The 14,129-nt window shown below is 49.1% G+C and overlaps 1 long non-coding RNA gene across 9 annotated transcripts in view; it reads right to left on the reverse strand.

The window, feature by feature from the left end:
* Positions 1 to 14,129, reverse strand: part of LOC149121826 (uncharacterized) — a 70,936-nt gene that overhangs the window by 42,130 nt on the left and 14,677 nt on the right. The window contains exons 3-4 of one of the 9 annotated variants that reach the window (XR_016222721.1): positions 7,626 to 7,841; positions 6,343 to 6,357 (exon numbers count right to left, since the gene is read on the reverse strand). The exons of the other annotated variants lie outside the window; for them this stretch is intronic. This is a non-coding gene — a long non-coding RNA (uncharacterized LOC149121826). Of the gene's footprint in view, positions 1 to 6,342; positions 6,358 to 7,625; positions 7,842 to 14,129 lie in introns of those variants that run through there. 9 annotated transcript variants of the gene reach the window in all.

Below are 14,129 nucleotides of genomic sequence, written 5' to 3' on the forward strand. Positions count from 1 at the left end.
GGCTCACTAGGCTAATCCTCCGCCTGCGGCACTGGCACCCTGGGTTCTAGTCCCGGTCGGGGCGCCGGATTCTGTCCCGGTTGCCCCTCTTCCAAGCCAGCTCTCTGCTGTGGCCAGGGAGTGCAGTGGAGGATGGCCCAAGTGCTTGGGCCCTGCACCCTATGGGAGACCAGGAGAGGCACCTGGCTCCTGGCTTCGGATTAGCACATGCGCTGGCTGCAGCAGCCATTGGAGGGTGATCCAATGGCAAAGGAAGACCTTTCTCTCTGTCTCTCTCTCTCACTGTCCACTCTGCCTGTCAAAAAAACAAAACAAAACAAAACAAAACAAAACAACAACAACAACAACAACAAAAAACTTTGCTTTCTGTTCCAGCAAACATTTTCTGGGGAGGATTTATTTATCTATTTGAAGGACAGAGTCATACAGAGAGAGAGACACACACACATACACACACACATGGCCTCAACGGTCTGGGCTGGGCCAGCATGAAGCCAGGAACAGGAGCTTCTTCCAGGTCTCCCACATGGTTGCAGGGGCCCAAGAACTTGGACCATCTTCCACTGCTTTCCCAGGCCATTAGCAGGGAGCTGGATCAGAAGTGGAGCAGCCAGGACTAGAACCGGCACCCATATGGGATGCTGGCACTGCAGATGGTGGCTTAACCTGCCATGCCACAGTGCCAGCCCCAAAGACATTTTTTTTTTAAGTACAGAAAGGAAGAAGAGTTACCTACAGACCCGCAGGTCCAGGGCAGCCCATTCCAGAGGGAGGTGGAGCCTGCAGGGCTGATCTGTTTACTCAGAATCACTGCTTCAGGTCCACTGAGAGAGAAGGGGGTGTTCCTACCGCTTGCAGCTCTTTTCTATTCAATAAAGTTAGCATCAGCAGGTAAGCAGTGAGGAGATTTGATTCAAGGACACGCATAATCAAAGCTGGGACTTTTCTAGATATCTGGAGAGAGGACAGCTAAGGAAGGAGAGCATCCTGCTAATTTGGTAGGCAGGATCTCTGATCACCACAATTATTGTGTTAAAGGAAATGGAGCAAGCACAGTGAGATGGTCCTTGGGAAACAGCTTATGTAGGACAAAGGACTCGTGTTACGTAAACAGTCCTCCCTTAACATATGTTGAAATTAGGACAAGATATAAAACACAGACCTGCTCATGGACAAATATATAAGCAGATGGCCACACAAAAGCAACTCTAGGAGGAGTGAGCATTTAGCAGGGCAGTCCAGATGCCCACATCTGGGACTGGCATTGTGCTGCAGTGGGTTCAGCTGCTACTGGCAACGCTGGCATCCCATGTCAGAATCCCAGCTGCTCTGCTTCCAACCCCTGGCAAATGCACCCAGGAGGGCAGCAGAAAATGGCCCAAGTGCTTGGCCGCCTGCCATCTATCTCTGCATGGAGTTCCTGGCTCCTGGCTTTGGCATGGCCTAGACCTGGCTGTTGCAGCCAGCTGGGGAATGAACCAGGGGTGGAAGATTGTGGGGAGCAACTCGGACTAGACTAAGTTACTGGAATTAAGACTTATTCTATGCATCTGCTCTCCCACAATATGGCGCTGGGAGAGGAGAAAACAGCTTCTACGCAGCTGCCTCTTGCCAACTTGAGTGATGACCTCCAGGAGCTGATCCTGCTCCTGATTGGAGGAGAGCAGCGTACTCGGCGTGTGGGCAGCCGAGTTGGGATTGGCGGAGGAGGACTATAAAGGAGGAGAGAGACAACATGCACCAGGAACATCTAAGGGGAACATCTATCTGAAGGAACACCTGTGCAGCCCCCGAGAGAGCTGGCCGGCGGTGTGCTGCTCCCCTGCGGAAGTGGGGAATGTGGCAGGGGGAACCGCCCTTCCACGGAGGTGGAAGGGTCGGTAGCCAACCCGGGAAGAACCAGCAGCAAACCCGGGGAGGGCCGAGCAGACAAAAGAACAGCACAGGGTCTTGTGTCGTTCCTCCATGAAGAGGGGGAGCGACAGAAGATCTCTCTTTCTCCCCCCATTATCCTGTCTTTCAAATGAACACGTGAAAAACAACTAAGTTGTTAAGGTGTCCATATCCCACACCAGAGAGCCTGGGTTTGATTTCTGTTTCTGGTTACTGACTCCCATTTCCTAGTGCAGATCCTGTGAGACAACAGTGATGGCTGAAGTGGCTGGGTCCCTGCCACCCCTGTAGGAGACCCTGACGGGGTTCCCAGCTCCCAGCCTTGGCCTGGCCCAGCCCTGACCATTGTAGGCATTTGGGGAGTGAGCCAGCTGATGGGGACTATCTTTCTCTGTTTGTCTGCCTCTCAAATTAATGAACAAAAGCAACTCTAGGAATGTGTTCGATTCTTCTTTAACTTTTGAAATATTTTTCATTATCTTAGAAACAAAGATTATAGAGAACAGTACAAAGAATAATCAAATAGTACAAAGAATAACACTAATTACACAGCTTTATGAAAGCTCATGTGTAAACATCTTTTAATATTAAAGATTTATTTTATTTATTGGAGAGGCTGAGTTCTATGTAGAGAGGAAGAGATAGAGACAGATCTTCCATCTGCTGAGTCACCCTCCAAAAGACCTCAACAGCCAGGGCTGGGCCCTGCCAAAGCCAGGAGCCAGGAGCTTCATCTCGGTCCCCTATGTGGGTGGTGGAGACTAGGCACTTGGGCCAGCCTCTGCTACTTGCCCAAGCACATTAGCAGGGAACTGGATCAGAAGAGGAGCAGATGGAACTCAAACCAGCGCCCTTATGCGATGCTGGTATTATAAGTGGTGACTTAACTGGCTGTACCACAGTACTGGCCCCTAAATACAATTTACATGCTAAAGGAAGCTTTTAAAAAATTCCAAAGTGTTTATCAAGATTTTAAGCACAGCTAGACAACTGATGCACCTCCTGACACTGGGGAATCATGAGACACGCCCAGTGAATCCTGCCTGCTGGCATTGCAGCCTGGTGTCAACTTCTCACTTTCAGAGTGCACTGAATCTAACGTCTCATTGGTAATGACTGGGCTGTGGTAAAAGCAAAGGGAAGGTCACTTCTGATCTGGTGACCAAGAGTCAGTGCTTCTCTCTTATGGACTCCCTCTTGGTCTCTGGCTCACTTGCTCTGAAGGAAGCTGGTGGTCATGTTGTGACCGCTCCACTCATGACAAATGCCAAGGCAGAGCCCGGCCTGGCACCTGGAGAGGAAGAGCATCCTGCCAGCAACCACACCAGTCATCTGGGAAGTAGGTGCTCCCACAGTCTTGCCTGCGGATGAGCCCACCACTGTGGAGAGCACCTGGGCTATCGCCTGGCGAGGAACCCGAGACGGAGCCACACAGCTGAGCTCTACCCGGAAACTGTGAGATAATAAATGGGTGTTGCTTTAAGTCGCAGGTTTGGGGGTAATTTGCTGCTGAGGATATCATACACAATATGATGGGATAGCCAGAGAGGTGTAGCCCGAAGACTTGGTGACTTGATACCCCAGCAAGGGGATAGTCCCGAGCTGTCATTTCAGCAGGCTCTGGACACTGTGTTAAGAGGGGATAATAACTCTCTTTTGTAATGATTAATGAGGAAATTCTGTAAGATATTTTCTTATTTAGCACATGGTAAACTCTCAAAAATAAGTCATCTGATCAGTATCCTGAGAAGTTTATTTAAGAGCTGGATTCTGAATGAGTTGGAGGGTGTGAACAGAAGATGGTAGTGTGCAGAAACCAGGAGAGAAGCAAGAAAGAAGCCAGGCTCTGGCTGTGTTAGGGGAGCAGGCAGATTGGGACCCCAGACAGAAGAGCTGGGAGCATCTCACGAGAGTCCCGTGTGCATTCCTACGCCAGAGGCAATCCTCTAAGGAAGCGAGGGCAGGCCACCTGATCCTGTAAGCTTGTTCAGATAGATTTTTTCACGTTTTCAGAGATCTCCTCTACTTTCCTCTAGACTAAATTGGGTGAAAATACGTGCTTGCCCACACACTTAGTGATCACTTCCTGCCTTGGTTTTCTCCTGCTTTCTTCTTCCTCAAATAATGATCCTACATCTTTCAAATACGTCGCCTCTCTGCCCCCAGTAAACTTAGGTGCAGTCGCCTCATGAGTGCTGTGGCCCCTCGCCTTGTGCCCATTTCCCTGACACCTCCCTGGGCACATCCTCACTGCCTCGAGCCTGGATTGCCGATCGATTTCACAGCAGGACTTCCCCTGCGGCCGCCAGGGAGGAGTCTGGGCTCCCAGCGGATGCTTTTCTAATCCTTGTTGACAGTGAAGCCCAGAGATAGACTGAGAGTGACAAGGCCAATGAGGAGGCAATGGCCTGGGCAGGAGCGAGCCGACTGAAAGCAAAGGGGTACAGACGCTGGGGATCAGCGGGACGCACAGTGTGGGCTGCTGCGGCGGCAGTGCCACTTACCCGGCCAATTGAAGGCTTAAAGAGGTGACAGAATTGCTGGGAGCAATTGCACAGAGGCCAGAGGGCCCCAGGAGCCAGGAGGCTAAATTAGGTCATCAAGTTTTAGACATGGAGCAAGCCGAGCTGCTTGGGCCCAGCATTTGTGTCTGGGATCAGTAATGTGGGAGAGTGACTCCCCCCAGCCACCCCCACCCAGGGGTACAGTCAGGATGAAAAGAAGGCAACCATTTACACCCTGGCTCAAGGACTCAACAAAGAAGAGGTTGGTTTTTGACAGTTCCTCCCGATGCTGTGAAATCCTCCCACCAGCCCAATCAGTCCCAGTGGCTTCCCCATGGCCACCTCTCTCTTAACCATCTCAGCAGGAGCCTAGAAATCGCACAGCCTTCAGTCCCAGGCAGGGTCTCAGCCCTGGGTTAAAGAGATGTAGACAATTTGCACAATCCCCTGCCCTTCTCCCTAGGTACCCAGGAACTGTGTCAGACTGGGGCACACAGCTCTTCCTACAGGCCTGCCCCTGCCCAAGCCAAACTTTGGGGTCTGGGCCAGAATTTACAGATGACCATATTGATCTTTAGCAGGTTCCTTTCTGTGTAGCAAAACTAGAGGGAAGACCTGAAAATGGAGCTCCGGGTGGCTTCCCACATTAAAGACATTTAGACCCTGCAGAAACCTAGAGAAACAAGCATCCTCACACCTGCACACAGGAGGGTGCCTGGCTGTGGGTGGGGCCATCAGTGTGGTCTTGCTTACCTCTCACAGCTTCCTCTCAAAAAATAATTAATGACAATTTACTTAAAATCGTAGCATGTTTTTAATTTCCATACACCATAATGGTAATAAAACAGAGATTGGCCTAGACACCCACACCAGTGAATCAGCTGCTGTAAATTTCCATGTCTGGGCCGGCACCTCAGCTCACTAGGCTAATTCTCTGCCTGTGGCGCCGGCACACCGGGTTCTGTCCCGGTCGGGGCGCTGGATTCTGTCCCGGTTGCCCCTCTTCCTGTCCAGCTCTCTGCTGTGGCCAGGGAGTGCAGTGGCGGATGGCCCAAGTACTTGGGCCCTGCACCCGCATGGGAGACCAGGAGGAGGCATCTGGCTCCTGGCTTCGGATCAGCATGGTGTGCCAGCCGCAGCGTGCCGGCCGTTTGGAATGAGAATTCCTAATCCAAGAATAAACATTCTGTAACACCTGTGATTCTAAGGTTTTCTGGCCCTAATGTTACGTAGAGTTGAAGATGTCTTCCTGTACACTGGAAAAGATAAAGCATAAGTCCTGGAAACTTCCAAAAATAACAGCTTTTTTCATTTAATGGTTTTGTATAGTTTTCATTGTTTGCCATTTGTTTGGTTCAATAAGGAATACTTCTGGAAACCTTTGAGGGTTGGAGATTATAAGGCAGGATGTGTAGAATTAGGTCTCCCTCCCTGTCCTATCTTATGATTTCTGGGGCTGTCCATCGCAATGTGTAAGGCCAACAGGAGGGAAAAATACCAAGCAACATTGACTAATAATCACCGTTGCTGCCACTGTTTGGCCAGCACCCACCACGACTACACTTCAGTCCCTTCTGGTCCCTTAGGGAAGCAGCACAGTTCTGAGTTGCTCCCAACCAGTAATCTCTAAACAGACGCCATGGAGCACGCACTCTTCTGTCACCGGCTCCTCTTCCCAGGCTTCGCCCCAGCAGCACCCGCATTTTGACCAGGTCTCCACTCCCGAGACACAGGAGGCCCATCTCCGCCTGGGGACAGCGGCCACTTGCTAGTCTCTGGGGTGAGCTCTCCTGCAGTCAGTGTTTTCCTCCCCATCCACACACGCTGGAGTCTCCACCATGTACACTAAGAGGGCTTCACGATCCTGCTGGCTGCAAACCTTCCTAAACAGGCTTGTTGTTATCACCTGGTAAATCCCCTTCTGCTCGTCGACACACTACCTTCTGCTTTTTAGCGCTTACTGCAGTTTAGAGAACAGACAAGACAGTGGGATTTTTCTAAGGGGATGCTGACACATCAATCATTCAGATATGTCCTTGGGGATGCTGCTGTACTGTGGGAGAGGTCGAGCTTCGGAATTTTCCTAGGGTTGATCAAACCCTGAAACACTTGACCTACTACTCAAACTTGTAAGTGATGGATGTGTAAAATAAAATTCCAACTTCTTAAGTTGCAATGATAAATATTATTGTCATATAAAACAGAGAGCTTATGTTCAGATTGTGTGTCTAATGCATTCTTTCTCAGTATAAAGGGTTTGAAGAACAGGGAATTCAAGCCAGGGGACTTGCTTTATTGTGGGCTGGTACAGCGTGTGGCCTCAGGTTTAAAGGTCAGATGCACCTGTCCTTATAAGACTCATACAGCAGTCCTGAGGGATCAGGGCTCATGTTTGTTTGTGGTTCAGAGTATCTTAGGATACCAATCTCTCTGTCTTTAAAACTTTCTGTAATTTATGAAGTCCAACATATATATTCTTTTCCCCATAGACATGTTGATGTCTTTGGTTAGCCCTTTCTGCTTCATATTAGCATGGAAGCTGGCATTTATTGAATAATTACTGTATACCAGGCATTATTTCAATCATTGAACTGACAAAAGCTTGTTTAATTGTTATTCTAACTTGAGAGAGATTATTATGTGTATTTTGCAGGTGGGGCTTTACGAAGTTTATTATTTTGCCCAAGGTGACACAGCCAGTAAGTAGCAGACTTGGATTTGAACCCAGTGACTTCAAAGCTGTTGTTCTTAAGCTTTACACAGCCTGTGGCCTGGACACAGCTCTGGCTTGGGGTCCAGAGCAGTGATTTTCATTTTTGTTTCAAATAATTCTGGTCAATGGAAATTCAAAAGAAATACACATGTGTGCTCCCCCTTGACCCTGGTGAACCAGGCTCACCAGAACTGAGGCCTCCACTGGTACTTTGTCACTTAAGGCCCCTTGAGGAGCTCTTGCCTACACGGAAACCTGTGTTGTGAGGACTGATATCCAGTTACCTATTGCAGGCATGCCTAAACTCACCATGTAGAACCTGAGTACTTCCTCTTCCTCTCAAATCTCCTGCTCATGCCATATTCCCAGTAAGACAAGGACACAGCAAACCTCATATGGGAAGGATTTTGGTGACCAGTGAATTCAAGTTAGATCTCATTAAGTAGGACACTAAAGATTTCAAGTGCTGTCTCCACACCGTCTTCCACCATAGAAGCATCAGAATCATTCTGTACCTGTCTCTTCTGTTAGTCCACGCTGCTGCCTTCCTTCTTACTGCCTGCCTTAGAGTGTGCACCAGTCTCTCCGCCTTCCACCCTGCACACTGCCTCCAGAGCTGTATCATCAGCGGACACAGCGCCACTTCCTGTGTCACAATGCGGTATCATTCATCCATCAAGTTGAAGGAAATCCTGTCATTTGCAGCAACGTTGATGGGACTGAAGGATATCCTGTTAAGTGAAATAAACCAGACACAGAAAGACAAACACCACCAATTCTCCCTTGTCTTCGGAAGCTAAGAAACAGAAACAAAAACAAAGAAAAGCCAATATGAATGTTGAACACGGATTACTACAGGCTGGGAGGGGTGGAGAGGTGAACAGAGGGAGTTTGGATAGTATCAAATCAGAGCTGGATTGAGGGAATAGTTCCGAGAGTCCCACAGTATGGAGGGGAGACTAGAGTCCGTGATAACCAGGTACACACTGCATGAGCATTAAGAAAGAACTCCAAGCCTCCAGTCATTCATAAAGCAATGTCGGAAATGGCTGTGGGGAGCAACTCGGACTAGACTAAGTTACTGGAATTAAGACTTATTCTATGCATCTGCTCTCCCACAATATGGCGCTGGGAGAGGAGAAAACAGCTTCTACGCATCTGCCTCTTGCCAACTTGAGTGATGACCTCCAGGAGCTGATCCTGCTCCTGATTGGAGGAGAGCAGCGTACTCGGCGTGTGGGCAGCAGAGTTGGGATTGGCGGAAAAGAACTATAAGGGAGGAGAGAGACAACATGCACCAGGAACATCTAGGAGGAACATCTACGAGGAACACCTGTGCAGCCCCCGAGAGAGCTGGCCGGCGGTGTGCCGCTCCCCCGCGGAAGTGGGGAATGTGGCAGGGGGAACCGCCCTTCCACGGAGGTGGAAGGGTCGGTAGCCAACCCAGGAAGGACCAGCAGCAAACCCGGGAAGAACCAGCAGCAAACCCGGGGAGGGCCGAGCAGACAAAAGAACAGCGCAGGGTCCTGTGTCGTTCCTCCACGAAGAGGGGGAGCAACATAATGGTGCCGTGACTCGGATATGAAGCCTAGGCAGGGCTTAGTGTCGTTCCTCCACGAAGAGGGGGAGCGACATAATGGTGCTGTGACTCCGATAGGAAACTTAGGAGGGAAGAAGCAAGAAGAAGTGGGAAAATACCGGAGAGAGAGACTAGCAAAGAGCCTAGGGGAAAGCCGGACGGAAAAGGTGCCGGAAGAAGCTATCGAAAGCCTAGGCATAGACTCGGATACGGACTGTGGGAAAGAAGTTAGGATTTAAAGTGAAAGCAAGAAGAAACTTAGACTCAGATACGGACTGCAGGTTGAAAGTGAAAGTGAAACCTATAAGAAACTTAGACTTTGATACGGACTGTGGGGAGAGGCCAGGAGAAATGAGGGAGGAATATTGTTGGAAGAAAACTTAGGGAAACATACTGGGTAGAGAAAAATGTTAGGGAGGATGAAGCTGCGAGTGCAGGCCGAGGCGGAGACGTAAGCCATCTTGGAATTCTTCAAGTCAGCCCGGGGAGCAAAAGGCGAAAATCTGGAACCAGAGGCAGAGACGTGGGCCGCCAGGTTGGAATTCGCCAGGTTAGTCCGGGGAACTTGGACTGAATGCCGGTGGTGGCGGAAACGTGAGCTGGGGCTGTGTGACTCGCGGAAGCCTCCGCGTGCAGAGAGAGCACGGGGCGTGAATAGATAGGGAACGTGGGGCTAGTGCGAGGCCGTGGTGTGGGCGCGAAGGGGCGCGGAGACCGCGGAGTGCGCGCGTGAAGCCGGGAAGCCGCCGAGAAGCAGCCTTGGGGCAGGCGCCGGGTAGCCGCGAAGATAAGAGAAACAGAAGTTTAGAAGTAAAATGAGAGAAATAAGAATGCTGGTAGATAGAAGTAAAATAGGAGAAATAGGAATGCCCGGAGATAGAGAAACAGAAAAATAAGGCCTCCCCATAACATGGCAATGAGAGAGCTTGGATTCGGTCTGCCTGATTAGAGAGGTGGTGAGCACCTGTGGGCGGCTAGCAGCTTATGCGCCGCAGGTCACCGAAGACAGGCACGAATTAACATCAATAAGTCTCCCCACAATACCGCAATGAGAAGGCTTGGATTCGGTCTGCCTGATTAGTAAGGCGGTAAGCACCAGCAGGCGGCTCGACCAGAGTATGAGCTGCAGGTCACCGAAGATAGGCACGAACCAACACTAATAAGTCTCCCCACAAGATGGCAATGAGAGGGCTTGGATTCGGTTTGCCTGGTTGGTAGGGCTTGTAAGCACCTGCAGGCAGTTCTGGCAGAGCATGCGCTACAGGGCACCGAACACAGGCACGCATCAGCGCCTAAAAACCTCCTCACAACATGGCGAAGAGAGGACCCGGATTCGGTTTGCCTGATTGATAGGACTTGTAAGCACCTGTGGGCAACTCTAGCAAGCAGAGCAGAGTGTGTGCCGCGGGGCACCGAAGACAGGCGCGTATCAACGTCAAAAATAAAAAGAAAGGGGGATCTGTGGGGAGCAACTCGGACTAGACTAAGTTACTGGAATTAAGACTTATTCTATGCATCTGCTCTCCCACAATATGGCGCTGAGAAGGGAAACAGCTTCTACACAGATGCCTCCAGTTCAACCAATAGACTGTGGGACCTGCTCCTGATTGGAGGAGAGCAGCGTACTCAGCGTGTGGGTAGCAGAGTTGGGATTGGTGGAAGAGGACTATAAAGGAGGAGAGAGACAACATGCACCAGGAACATCTAAGAGGAACATCTATCTGAAGGAACACCTGTGCAGCCCCCGAGAGAGCTGGCTGGCGGTGTGCCGCTCCCCCGCGGAAGTGGGGAATGTGGCAGGGGGAACCGCCCTTCCACGGAGGTGGAAGGGTCGGCAGCCAACCCAGGAAGAACCAGCAGCAAACCCGGGAAGGGCTGAGCAGACAAAAGAACAGCGCAGGGTCCTGTGTCGTTCCTCCACGAAGACAGGGAGTGACATAATGGTGCCGTGACTCGGATATGAAGCCTAGGCAGGGCTTAGTGTCGTTCCTCCACGAAGAGGGGGAGCGACAACGGCGAAATGTTGACTGTCCTGCTCTGAGCAGTACTTGTGGAATGCTTGCATTGAAATGACGCTCTGCAGCCTGTAAATATGTGCAATATTGCCCATTTGCATTTAAAAGCCTGTATTAGCCGTGTTCTCTCGCAAAGGAAGAGTGCTCTCAGCATTGCTTCCCAGGACTTCTAAAGGCGACTCCATTGCATCTCCCCAGCCCCAGCTTGCACCCGGGTCTCACACCCCTGCGCTCTGGTGGGTGACCACTCCTGCACCCTCCCTGTCCTGTGTGCCCCTCCCTTCTCTGTCTGACTTCACCACTACTACCCAACAAGCCGCAGTGCCGGGTTCCCCATGCCTGCCTGGCTATGAAAATCATCAATGCTCACTTTTAAATGCACGCACACATCACGCACTCACGATTAGTTCATGGAGACCTGGAGATTCTAGAAGCTGTATTTTATAAATCCTTCCAAAGTAAACCTTGGGCTCTGCCGCATATTTAAAACTACTATTGGACAGAAAGTCATGTGGGATTATGCTTGTTTGGTCCTGGGTTTGAATCCTATCCCAGCAATTCAGTTCAGTTATACCCTAGTTATGGGATGTTTGGCAAATAACTTCTAAACTAATATGTGGGGATAAAAACACCTAATTTTCAGTGTTAGTATAACTACTTTTTTTTTCAATTAGGGGATATTGAAAATTCAATGTACATCATGTGGAATTCTGTAATTTTTATTTTTTATTTTTTTTACCTTAAGGGCTTCCCTAAGTTTTGTTTTGTGTTTTTGTTGTTGTTTTCTGAATGGCTGGGAACTACTGATCCAGATAGAATGTATGGGCCAGCATTTTCTTAAGGAGACATGAATTTACTGCATGTAAATATGTAATTGTTTCCTGAATGCACTGCTCGGGCCAGGCACTCGTGCTTTCCAGGAATGAGCACGTTTAGTCACCACAGCACCGTGCGTCACGGTCAGGATAGAGGCAAAGCTCTAGTTACGTGCAGGCTTAGAACCCAGTTATATTAACTTATATTACTAAACATAATATACATTATATATCATATATAGTATGTAAGATATTAATATTTAAAAATTTATTTACTTGAGAGGCAGAGTAAGAGAGAGAAGGAGGGAGAGATTCCATCTGGTGGTTCACTCCCCAGATGACCTCACTGGCTGTAGCTGGACTGATCCCAAGCCAGGAGCCAGGAGCTTCTTCCAGGTCTCCCATGCATGTGCAGGGGCCCAAGCACTTGGACCATCCTCCACTGCTTTCCCAGAAGATAACAGGGAGCTGGATCAGAAGAGGAGCAGCCAGGACTAGACCTGGTGCCCATATGGGACGCCAGCACCACAAGCTGTGGCTTCACCTGCTATACACAGCACCAGCCCCAAAGTATATTAATTTGATTTAAAAATAAAAATAATTTATTAGCTTTTGTCAAAGCAAGCTTTTTAAACTTTAAAAAACAAAGGTTGTTTTCTCTCGTGATAGCTTTTTGGAAAACAAAGCAAGAAAAGGAAAAGACAGTATCTTTTTTTTTAAATTATACCTCAAAAACCCAACCAAACAAAATCAATCACACTTTAAATTTGTATAGAAGGGATGGGGCAGGGGCCAGTGCTGTGATGCAGCAGATTAAAGCCCTGGCCTGTAGCATGGCATCCCATATGGGTGCTGATTTGAGTCCCGGCTGCTCCACTTCCAACCTAGCTCCCAGCTAGTGCCTGGGAAAGCAGCCGAAGTTGGCCCAAGTCCTTGCACCCCTGCACCCATGTGGGAGACCTGGATAAAGCTCCTGGCTCCTGGCTTTGGATTGGCTCAGCCGCAGCCTTTGCAGCCATTTGAGGAGTGAACCAGCAGGTAGAAAATCTCTGTCTCTGTGACTCTACCTTTCCTTTAACTCTGTCTTTCAAATAAATAAAGGGGGGGGATAGGATGTGCATCTGGCATAGTGGTTAAGACAACGTTAGGGATGCCTGCAACCCATATCAGAGTGCCTGGGTTTGAATACTGGCTCTGCTCCCAATTCCAGCTTCTTGCTAACATGCAAACTGGAAGACAGTGGTGGTGGTGATGCAAGTACTTGGGTCCCTGCCACCCACACGGAAGACCCTATGGAGTCCCAGATTCCTGGCTTTGGACTGGCCCAGCCCTGGCTGCCGCAGACATTTGAGGAGTGAACACACAGATTTAAGATCTCACTCTGTGTGTGTGTGTGTGCGTGTCTTCCTGCTTTGCAAATAAACAATAAACTAAAACTAAAAACCCTAGTACATATTTTGTGAGCAAAAATGTTTGACAATGGGAAAGTGCCCTGAAGTCACAGAAGGAAGCCTGTCTGTCATGAGCTATGTGAGGCAGTTGACACATTGATTCTTACTGGGGTTCTGCTTTTACTTAATTAATCTGGCTTTGATTTAATTTCCATTTACTCATCTTCTTGAAATACGGCCTTTTGTGTCAATGGTGTATAGTTTTAATTTTTCTGCAAGAAAAGGAAAGAGTGCTTTTAGACTCCCCAATAGTTACTGATATTAACTTAATTTTTTTAAGGAAGAAAGGAAGTGAGACGAGAGGAGGCCGAGAACCTCGCGGAGAGTCAGAGTCGCACAGTGGCAGAAATCAGAGCAGTCTCTTCACGACCCTGCCTTGCTGCTTACCATGCACGTGGGGATTTTATTCTGAACTCTTGAAGATTGAGATATGATTTGTTTTAAAGACCTACTTATTTATTTGAAAGCAAGAGAAAGGGAGAGACAGAGGGAGAGATCGTCCATCTGCTGGCTCCTTCCCCAGATGGCTGCAACGGCCAGGGCCAGGCGAAGTCAAGAGCTAGGAACTCCATCCAGATCTCCCAAGTGGGTGGCAGGGGAACCAAGGACTTGGGACACTCTCTGCTGCTTTCCCGGGTGCATTAGCAGGGAGCTGAACGAGAAACGGAGCTTCTGGGACTTGAAAATGTGCTCATATGGGATGTTAGTGCAGCCAAGTGGCGTCTTAAGCTGCAGCCCCACAGCACCGGCCCCAGTTGAGAGATTTTTAAATGCCACTAACGGAGCTTCAGTGCTGGAGTGGACATGAAGTCAAGAAGTATTTTGTAATAATTGGCTCAACTGACATAAAATTGCAGCCGCATCCTGCAGTATATGTAGAGTGTGCGAATTATCATCCAGCCTCTTGCTGGTGACTTGTTCTCCCTTGCTCCTTCCTGGGTGACCTCTGCAGAAGCAGGGTATTGTGGAGAGAACACAGGCTCTGGATCCAGGTAGATGTGGTGGTGGGTTGGAGACTTGGAGCCATGATTAGTATTATTCGTATCAGTTACAAGCGATTCACTTGGCATCTGCTTTTTTTTTTTTATTTGTAATATAGAGGGAAATACCTATTCTAGAAAAGTCATTGAAGTTTAAGTGAGACTGTGTTTCTGAATAT

This window comes from Oryctolagus cuniculus, chromosome 16 (genome assembly GCF_051225735.1).
Source record: "Oryctolagus cuniculus isolate XC-2025 breed Fujian yellow rabbit chromosome 16, ASM5122573v1, whole genome shotgun sequence".
NCBI classification, from domain to species: domain Eukaryota; kingdom Metazoa; phylum Chordata; class Mammalia; order Lagomorpha; family Leporidae; genus Oryctolagus; species Oryctolagus cuniculus.